Here is an 11,774-nt window from a genome sequence, read left to right as displayed (position 1 = left end):
AAATGTTTAGTAAATTGTTAAGATAAGTTTTGAAATCACAGTGTCATGACCATATATTTGAACACCTCACTTGCATGACTAGTGGGGGTAATCAGTTTCGAATTTTGATTCCTTCTTTAGTTTAAGTGTTGAGGTGTGTGCCAGTAGAAGAAGAAATTGAATGGATATCCATATATTTAAGCTAGCTAGCTTTGTGATGTGACTTCTCCTTAGCCTCTGGCTATTGCGAATATATTTGTTTCGAATGGCATGATATAACTGTGGGTTTTATGAAATTAGTTTTGATAATACAAAATGAAATTATTTGGATTAAAATCTCATAATTCATGTTTTGTATTTAATTCTCATGTTCAATCCAATTTTTGAATAAATATGATTTAAATTCTGCATAAAGATTATATTAGTATGTTGTGCACTACTGAGTCCTAGTACTCAGCGATGGCTGTTATTACTATCGCAGATATAGAGACTAGAAGAGCAGCAGAGTGAGCTGTTGAGGACAGAGGAGCTACCTGCTTTAAAGTTATCGGGTATATTTTATACCCTGATTGTAAAAATTTATTTTGATGTATGTAATGTATGTAAAGGTGTGGACATGTAAAACTCGTCTTGAGCAGTTTGTATAAAGTTTGTAATAAATTTTAGTTTGAATTTCTCTTAATGTAAATTTTTGTAATGATGTATATAAATTGTTTTATCGTTAATGAAATATGAATGGAAGTAATTTGTTTTAAATTGAATGAAATTGATTAATGGTATTTTGGTGATTGTTGAATATTGGAACTTTTGGATTTGAATTTTTGGAAATGGATTAATGATGTTGAAATTGATTGGGATGATTGTGAATTTGAAGAAGTGGTTGAGATAAATAATTGGAAGTGCTTTTTACAGATATTTGAAGAACTGTTTTCTCAAAATACAGATGACACTCTGCCGAAATTTTTATAAAATTTGCAAAAAAATAAAATGGGCCAAAAATTTTAACTAGTTTTCAACTTTAATTCAATGATTTTAATACCTATTAGAAAATGCTCACCACTTATAAAAGTAAGAAAATTATTTTAAAATCCCTTGTAAGGTACTTAATGAGTTATCGGTAGGTGAAGTTCGGTAGTTCATTAGGTATTCTACGGGATCATGTTATGCCTTACAAAGGGGTAAGGTGTGACAGGCATTACCATCCATTATTATAATCCGAGTTTAGTTTTAAATAAAGTTTTCCACTCATCACCTATCTTAATTTGAATTTGATGGTATCCACTTTTGAGGTCAATTTTAGTGAATATGCAAGCACCATTTAATTCATCAAGCATATCATCAAGTCTAGGAATGGGGTGTCGGTACTTTACCGTAATCTTACTGACAACTTTACAATCAATACACATCCTCTAAGAACCATCCTTTTTAGGTACCAAAAGAACTGGTACAGTGTAACACCCTCATACTAAGTAGCCTATATATTCTACTATTACGGTGGCTAGTGTCTATCTGGACAGTCAGGATATTTAGAACCATACCTATGCCACCTAGAAAAGTCATAAATAAAAATTAATAGAAATCATATGGAGGTGAAATGAAAATAAGAAAAATAAATTATAATCGGTTAAATGAGCCGAAGGTCCCGGCGATGGGTGACCGACCCTGGAAGCGACTGCGAGCTTAGTTGCTACCACAAATTCGTGTGGAGCCCTATGACACCTCAGGCCTAGGGATAATTACGAAGCTAATGGTATTGTGAAAACCACAGAAAAGAATAGAGAAAAAACTCAAATAATTGAATCAGAGTTCAGGAAGTAACTTCGTGTTACTAGAAAAATTGATTAGACCGATAAAGGGCAATATGGTCAATTCACCCTTAGAGGTGACTCTTGACCTAATTGTCTATTAAAATGTAGGAAATTAAAATAATGAAAAATAGAAAAAAAAAATGAAGTGTAGGGAATGTAAGGAAGAAGAAGTGGAAAATTCAATTTTAATCCCCTTTATGACATAAGCGTGAAATCATGGTGATCTAATTAATGTATAATTTTAATTTATGTAAATTTAGTGATAATTATAACATAAAAGAGACAAAAAATTAAAAAGGAAAAATCCACCTTCTTCCACCACAAACCAGTCATCCCTCTCACTCTAAATTTTCTCTCAAAACTCCTCCATTAACAAGCACCTTGAGCTCCCCAAAACCCCAATTTAATTTCATAAATCCCATAGCCACTAAAGTAAAGCTTTGTTAGTTGATCTTGGTAAGAAGATTGGGACCAAGAAAGAGAAGAAATATTGAAGTTAGGAAGCTTGGGAAAATTGTAACACCCCTCACCCGACTACAGTGTAGCCGAGCAAAGTGTGCTACATTCGGTGCCGGAGCACCCTATCTTATCTTACTTTATTCCTTTAATAATTTGATCACATTATATTTTAATATCAATTATTTTTCTACGGAGAAACCAGTGGAGTTTTCCCTATTTTATTATCAGTTGACGTATTTTACTATTCACCTACTTGAAATTTTTAATAATATTTTACAATAAAAATATCATTCATGCTCATCATATTCATCTCACATTCAATTCTTGTAATTCACATACTCATTTGTACAAATCTATTCATACTCAATTCATATGTAAGCATTCTCTAATTACATAAGCAAAATTTTCAAATTTCCTTAATTTACATAATTTACAAAATAATTACATAATTTCATAATTTACATGATCTACAAATTAATTATAATTTCATAATCTATATTTCAACATACAATTCATAGTTTACATTACAAATAATAATTAATTATAATGTATAAAATACATAATATGATATATATGGGCCCTATCTTCATGCATTGCTAAGGAGGTGAGAACCTTGAACACTCTGCAGATCAGAACTCCAAAATCTCTGTTTGGTATTCGCTGGGCTTTAACTTCAGTACCTGCACGAGGAAACAAATCCATTGCGCTAAGCATTGCTGCTTAGTGGTGCAATAATATAACAAGGAAATAATATAACAAGTAAAAATAATTGGAGCATATTTTCTATACTCAAGAATTTTACTGGGTTCATATGAAATTTGCCATACAGTCTATTTTTTGTCATTTATGTTGCTCTCTAGAATCTCTTCTGTCATGAGTTTACAATAATCATTTATATAATGTATAAATAAATCTAAATATTTAGTTTATGTTTATATTATTATGGAGGATGCATTTCTATTAATTACTTACTTTATGCTTATTTTGCTAGTCTTTCATTTACTCTCTTAATATTTTCTATATGTTGTGAATTATTTCGTAATAATTAAATTCTTAATACTAGTTTAATACCTTTCGGATTTTTCTCACTGATTTATTTAGTTTCTAATATTTTTAACTTATTTCAATAAATTTTTTTGCCCAGGTAACCTATGACAGGCTAACTAAACTGGATAACAGGTCGTTGGCACTGGACACCGCAGCACCTCGGGCAGTCATACCATGGGACGCAGAACATCAACTACGTATGCAGTCAGTATGGCTAAAAAGCCATGATAACACATAATCGGGCATAAAGCCACGAATGCGGGCATAAAGCCATGAATACAGGCATAAAGTCTTTCGTAGTACTGCTAAAATAATACCCTATCGGCATGCCAAACTATCCAATTTGACATACATGTCTAAGCAATACAATGGCACATAATATCATTAAATATTAATATATTGTGTTTTATGACTTCATTATTTCATAATAATTTTCAATTATAATGTATACATTCATTTGATCATATATATGATCACAATTCACATCAATTATCCTTTAATATCATTGTACCCAAAGTACTTTTCCTTTCTACAATAATGAGAACTAAAGTCTCATTCATACATTAATATGGTTCATTTATTCATTTATTATGTTATTCATATTGATCACAATGCAAAACAATGGTTCACATGTACCATTGTATTCAAAACAATTTTCCTTTCTCATTTATATATTTTATGAATTCTATTTGTGATGGGCATATAAGCCCTAACTACCTATTCACAACAATTAGGTGGCTTACTTTTCATGTTTCAAGCAATCCATGAACATTTCATGGATTTCAAATTTATGGCCTTAATTTCCCTTTAACAATATAGTTCTTACACTTTATGTCTTTGTATTACTATTTATATTGCTATTCACTCAAATTGTTGACTTTTTAATACATAATAAATTTATTGAACCTAAGTTCACCAAGATACCACATTTTGCATTCAATTTTTGTTGGTATTGATTTCCAATACCATTACAAAGCTTATTTTATGTTATTCAAAATTTTCAGATTTTATACCCTAAGTTTATTGTTCCATGGTCATTGTTACAGTGGAAATTTGGCAAAATTTTCTTCATCAAAGTTGTTCCTTTATGTGTCTTATTTAATTTCCTTTTTGAATCACTCCAATTGGAGTTTTGTAGCTCAAGTTATGGTCATTTTACCATAACTGGCCGGATTGACCTGTACCCAAAATTTCTGGGCAATTTGGTTCTGCCAGATTTGGTGACCTAAGTTTGGTTGGCAATTTGACTAGGTTATGGTCAGAATTTGGATATGTTATTCATGAAAGTTGTAGGGCTATGTCTCAGCTTTCTGCTAGTAAAATTTCAGATCAATTGAACGTTTCTACGCTAAGTTATGATTATTTGACAAAATACTGTTCATTTGGTTATTTTCCAAGGATAGCATGTTGGTCACTCGGATTAGGGTAATTTTTAGGTCATTTTGGTTTGGTTTTCTAGGCAGAGTTTCTTCACCAAAGTTGTGCCATTATGTCTTGTAAAACTTTTTCCATTGGTTTCATTGCATTTGGATTTTTGTAGACCAAGTTATGGCCATTTTGCCAAAATTAGTCTGGTGAGCTTTAGTCCAAGAAATTCTGGGCAGAATGGTTTTGGTTAGTTTGGTGACCTCACTTGGGCCAGCAATTTCATTTGGTTAGAGGCATTTCTGGGTTGGTGTTCTTAATAAAAGTTGTAGTCCTATGTATAGTCTTTCCAATGACACAAAAATTAGGTCATTTGGACCTGTCTAGAGGAAGTTATGGCCAAATGAACATTTGGTCAATTTTATGGGTTTAGTGTTTGGATTTCTGGAATGAGACAGTAAACTGGTCAAGATTTGGACAGAATTTGGGCATGCTTTCTTCATGAAAAATGGGATATTTTGTCCTAGGTTTCATCTCCAATTGGCCTCACACCAATTGGAGCAACATAACTCCAGTTATAGCTCAAATAATATATTAGACTCAAAGGTTTGAATTTCCTGCATAAGAATCAACACTCCCAAATTCAATTCTCCCAACTCCACAAACTTCATTTGACATATTCGGAACTTCTAATGGTCATTAAATCATCTCAACATCATTAAATTCAAGACACACATCAATTTCCCCAAAAGTTAGGTCAAAAACCCTAACTCACATTCCTTAATTCATATAAACACATGCTAATCAATTTGTTCATCACAATTACTCATCAATATCACTAATCAACACAAATAATTTCATCAAAACCATCAAATCACAACTCTTATTATGGCTGCCAAAATTTAGTAATTTCCTATCCCTATGAATTTCTTTTAATTTCATATCAATCTAACTTAATTTAGTAAGCTTGTCATGCTTAGAAGAGAAATAAAAATGAATTAGTGCACTAACCTCAAATGGCAAGATTCTAGGTCTTCTAATTCTTCAACTCCTCCTTTTCATTTTGCCTCTAGTCACTTTAGCTAGGTTAGATATCCAGTTTTTGTGTTTGGAAGTTGGGAAAATGTGGAAGATTTTGATGGGAAAATGAAGCTTAAAGATACATCAATAGAGGAATCTCTTCTCTCTCTCTCTCTCTCTCTCTCTCTCTCTCTCTCTCTCTCTCTCTCTCTCTATTGATCGGTTTATTTGAAGAAGAAGCTGCTGTTTTTTTTTTGTCATTTATCCTTTTTTATTAGTTAATCAAGTGGTGATTAAATGTGATTGGTGGAATTTTTTTTTAAATGACATCATGATGATGTCATAATTGGCGTTTTCTTTTATTTTCTTTTCTTTTCTTGTCAACTCATTTTCAATTTAATTTTTATTAATATTTATTTATATTTTATGTCATAACAATTATTTACTTAACTGAACAAGTCGGCCAAAAATCATCTCTGAAGACGAAATGACCAAAATGCCCTCCATTTGGCTTATTGAGCCAAAATCGTCTGTACCGATCGAAAAATTTTTCTAAGCCTTTTCTTGGCATTCTAATGTCATATAAACCTCAATGAATCTTCTTTGGAGTCTCAAAAATTATTTCATGAATTTTCTCCCAAGTCTGGGGTCGGTAACTGTCTTTACCGATACTTCCCCGTATGGTCACCCATCGCTAAGGCACCGGCTCATTTAACTTGGTTGCATTTTATTTCTAAAATTTTTTCCTAATTTTTCTTATTATTATTTGAATTATTTATGACTCCTCACTCTAATCTAAATATTTTTTTTTCCTGACATTCTAGCTATCCAGATCGACACCGGTCACCAAAATAGTAGAATGTGCGGAATTGCTACAGTGAGGGTGTTACAAAAATTGTCTAATTGAGATAAGTTTATGTTTAAGCCTAATTTCTTTAGATTTCTTGAAAATAAGCTTAATTAGGATGAGTTAGCATTAGAAATGGGTGAAATCATGTTTGAATTTTGAGAAGCGAAATTCGGCAGCCATGGGGTATTAGGGTTTGATGGGCTTTGTAACACACCTCACTGTAGCAACTCCGTACATTCTACTGTTCCGGTGACCGGTGTCGGTCCGGACAGCTAGAACGTCCGGAAAAATATTTAAACTAAAGTCAGGAACCATAATTAACTCAAATATTAATAAGAAAAATTTAGGAAAAATTTTAGAAATAAAATACAACTAAGTCAAATGAGCCGGTGCCCAAGCGATAGGTAACCGGAGGGAAGTTGCGGTTCTCGCAACGAGGAGCCCTAGACCCGGGGAATTATAAAATAATTTTTGGGACTCCAGAGAAGGGTCATTGAGGTTCCCATGGCATTAGAATGCCAAGAAAATACATAGAAAAATTTTTCAATCGGTACAGACAATTTTGACCCGTTAAGCCAAACGGAGGGCATTTTGGTCATTTCGCCTTCAGAGGTGATTTTTGGCCGACTTGTCCAGTTAAGTAAATAATTAATATGATCTAAAATATGAATAAATATTGCTAAAAATTGAATTGAAAATAAGTAGAAAAGAAAAGAAAAAAAAAATGAAAGTAAATGCTTAAATATGCCATCATGCTTAAGTAAGCATGATGCAATTAAATTTTCCCACCAATTGGAATTTGACAAGCACACACTAAAACAATTAAAAAGGGAAAAAAATGGACAGAAAATCAGTTTTTCTTCTTCATTTTTTCAGCTTGCCGAATCCTTCCATGGAAGCTTTCATTGCCTTCCTCATTCAAGCTTGCAAATCCCTCTAACCTTACCCCAAAATCCCTAAGCCCCTTTAGTAAAATTTATCCCCACATCAAGAGGAATATTTTGATTATCAAAAAGTGAGGAAATTCCAAAGTTTCTACAAGTGCAAGAAGTGGTTAAAGTGAGGTTAGTGCTTATTTATATAAGTATTTCTTTTATTTCATGTTAGGAACTTGAAATTGTTGTGAAATGGTAGATTAAATGAACTAAACTCATGTGTATGTACCCTATGAATTTTTGGCAGCCCTAGGAAGGAATGAGTTTGATTGTATTAATGGACTTAGAGTGAATTGGAGATTATGTTTAAAGTGTATAAACATAAGGATAATGAAGTAGTTGGTTAATTAAGGTAAATTGTGTAAATTTTGAATTTAAGCTAGGGTTTTGGGAGTGAAAATTTGATTTGGCTTATGGAATGATTAGTGGACATTCTAATAGTCAATTAGTGACCATTTAAGGCAAGTAAATCATAATTTGAAGTGAGCTAATGCATGGTAAACTGAAATGGGAAGGCTGCCAAGAGACAGCAGAAATGAGGCTATGAGTCCAGCATGTTTGGACTGCCATATCTTTGGCTGTGTAGGTCCAATTGGCATTTGGCCAATTGGACATGAAACTAGGCTTGTAATGGCACATTTTTGCTGAAGAAACCATGCCCAAAAGACCAAAGCAAGAGGACCAAAACTTGGCCCCAATCCTGACACCCTGCAGCCCCTGCAGAATGACCAAATGAACAGTAACTTTTCATTTGGCCATAACTCACTGTAGATTTGGTCAATTAACCTGAAATTTTTACAGCAACAAGTTAAGACATAGACAAACAACTTTCATGAAGAAACCTACCCCAAATTATGACCAGAACCTAACCCAAATGGCAGTCACAATCACTGTTCAAACCTGCAACTCTGCAGATTTTGATTTGAGCAGTAATGTTTGGATGGCTATAACTCTCTCTAGAAAACTCGGATTTAGGCGATTCTTGAACCGATGGAAACCTAAGGCATATTAGAACATTTCATATGAAGAAAGTTAGACCAAATTATGAACTTAACTTGGTCAAATTACTGACCAAAGTTGGACCAAAATCTGCCAAAACCCAAAAGTGCAGCATGAGCGATTGCGTGAACAGTAAACTTATTTTGGCCATAACTTGAGCTACAAAACTCCAAATGGAGTGATTCAAAAAAAGAAATTCAACTAGACAAAATAAGGAACATTTTCTATGAAGGAAGTTTTGTCAAATTCCAACAGTAGATCGACCAATAGAACAGTGCAACTTCGGAGCACCAAAACCGAAAATTGGCAATTTTGCCAAAATGACCTAAGCTTTGAGAAAGTGACCAAAACCAACAAGTTTTAAATGCAAAATGTGGTACATTGGGAGTGTTAAAACCAATGCACCTATGTTCTATGCAAAAGTCAACTTTTTGTTGACTATTGAAGTGAATAGTGACATAAAAACTTGAAATTCAAAAATTGAAGAATTCAAAAGTATCAAATGCCCTAGTAGGCCTAATGTGATTGGTTTGGATAGGTTGGCATGCCAATTGGGTTACGATAGCGATCTGCGTATGATGTATGGCTTCATTGCCATTCTGTGATGTGATAGCCTATGGCTATACTGATTATGATGTTTTACTTGGCTTTATGCCTTATTGCTTATATGGCTTATTAGCCATTCTGTTTGCACACCGGGAGACACATTGTGACTGATGGTGTGATGGCCCGAGGTACCTGGTACCCAGTGCTAGTTTACCCAGTCCGGTCAATTTGTATAGGTTACTTGGGCATGGAAAAGTATAACTGTAATTAAAGAAAATACGAAAATTAAATATCAGAAATGATTACGATAGAATACAAAGAAACTCAAGATCATGAAGAAAATAAATAAACAAAATGCATGAAGAAGTTAATATCATAAAACGTAATTAGCCCTCGACTAAACATTAAGTTGGTAATTATTCAGTTCTTATGAACACAATGGCTAAGAAATTATGATTTTTATTTGCATATTATTTCTTTCTATTTTATTATTTGCACCACTAAGCTTTATGCTTAGCGCGTCGCTTTTGCAACGCGTAGTGCGAAGATCTTGATCGAGAGCGATGAGACCACAGTTGGGTAAGTCCATCCTGCAGTCGCATAGTGTCCGTGTCACCTCAACCTGCGATTGCATTGGTAGGACACTAGGTGTCATTTTGGCATTCTGTAATAAATTTTGATTTTCTCATATGTAATGAAACTTATGTAATGTATTTTGATTTTCATGTAAATAATGCAAATTTGTGTTTGTAAATGGAAAAGTGTATATTGATCTGTGATTGTTACATGACTATCAAATGAGATGAATAATTGAGAAATGAATGGTTGACAAATGTTGAGATGACGATTATTGGAGTTTGAGAGTAATTGAATACGAATATATGAATATTGGAAGTGTTTTTCACAGGTTCCGAAGAACTGTTTTCTCCATTTTTAGCCGGTACTCCGTTAGATTTTCTTTAAAATTTTCGAAACCTTAAATAAATTATAATTTCGATAAATGGCTTAAATAAATTATATTTCACAAGTTATATTCAAAAGGAAGAATAAAAATGAATTAAGATAAAATAGAGTGCTCGGCACACTGAGTGGCATAACTTGCTCGGCTACACTGTAGTCGGGTAAGGGGTGTCACAGGCTTGAATGAAATTAAGTATGTAATTAAGCTTAATTGATGAAGCATGTTTGATTTGTATGTTGAAATAAAATAAATTGCATGAGTTGTGGAATTTTGAAGATGGAGAATTAGGGTTTTGGGTGGAAATTAGGGTTTTAAGGAATTTTGACCAATTGGTATTTATGATGCTCAAGTTTGGTCAATTAGTGTGTTATGAAGTGTGAATTGATGAATTGAATTGGAATAAGTTGTGGTTGTCAAATTGTTGAATTATGGACGAATGAGTCTAACATAGTTAAATGGCCATAAGTAGAGTTGTATTGCTCCAATTGGTATACTGCTAATTGAAGATGAAACTAGAGCTATAATGTCACATTTTTTATAAAGAAACCTTGCCCAAAAACTAACTCTAAGTTGAACTAAAATTGGGTTGAATCTGGAATTGGTGCCCTGATTCTGGGCAGAATTGACCAAACGAAATAGTACATATTCAAATGGTCATAACTTTGTGTAGAGATGTCCAAATGACCTGATTTTCGAACCATTAGAAAGCTTAGACATAGTAGAACAACTTTCATGAGAACACAAACCCAAAATGTGGAACTAAAGTAGACACATTAAGGAACAACTTTGATGAAACAAGTTTAGCCAAATTTCCAATATAGATTGGTCCAATGGAACAGTAAACCTTGGAGACAAAATCTGAAATTTTGGAATTTGTCCTAATAAGCTTTGAATTTCAATTGGAAACCAATGCCAATAAATTTATGACCCAAAATGTGGTATGAGCATGTATTTAAAATTGGTATACCAATTATTTATGAAAAAAGTCAACATTTTATATAACTAATAAAGTGAATAGTAATCACAATATTATCAAATACAATAACTCAAACCTTAGGACACTTTATAAATAACTTAAGTATGTATAGTGCAATTATTGGATTAGTTATTGGAAACATCTAGGATGAGTATTGAGACACTTTAATTATGTATTTCAGTTAAAAAGGAGCCTTTCAAGAAAGGAGATAGATTGGGTTAAGTCAAGACAAGTAAAAGAGGTTTGTGCACAACTAACTATTTTAATTATTTTCCACTTTGAAATGAATTTGAATAAGTTTATATGAATGTTTTATGATTCTTATGGTATTGAGAACTTTAAATTGTTGAATGAAATTGTATGAATCAAATATGATTTTCCTATGCATCTAAAGAATTATTTACATTGTTTTGAAAGTTATGAATTGTGAAATGACTCTATATTATGGAAAGATGGATGTTGGCCCTTGATTTCATTGTAGCAAGGGGGTGGGCCAGTATTTGAATGTCTTTAAAAGGTTTTGCGAACTTTATGTGTTGGCAACCTTGTGCATGAATTTACTGTAATTGAATGTGTTTATTGATTTTATAAATGTATTTTGTGAATGAAATTTCTTTAAATATATTTTGAAACCACAGTTGACATGGCAGTATGCTTTGTGTTTCTCATTAGCTTGTCTATTGAGATATCTCCTCCACTTGTTGGGGTTGAGTTCCTTCCACTCTGGCTTGCCAGTTGAGGAAGAATTTAGATGAGTACTCATATATACTAGCTAGTATTTGTTCTTCCCTTTAGCCTCGGTTATTGAGAGAGTTTGCTTTGTCGTGGT

The sequence above is a fragment of the Hevea brasiliensis genome, chromosome 2, assembly GCF_030052815.1.
Source record: "Hevea brasiliensis isolate MT/VB/25A 57/8 chromosome 2, ASM3005281v1, whole genome shotgun sequence".
Lineage (NCBI taxonomy): Eukaryota > Viridiplantae > Streptophyta > Magnoliopsida > Malpighiales > Euphorbiaceae > Hevea > Hevea brasiliensis.
This window is presented reverse-complemented; position numbering follows the sequence as displayed.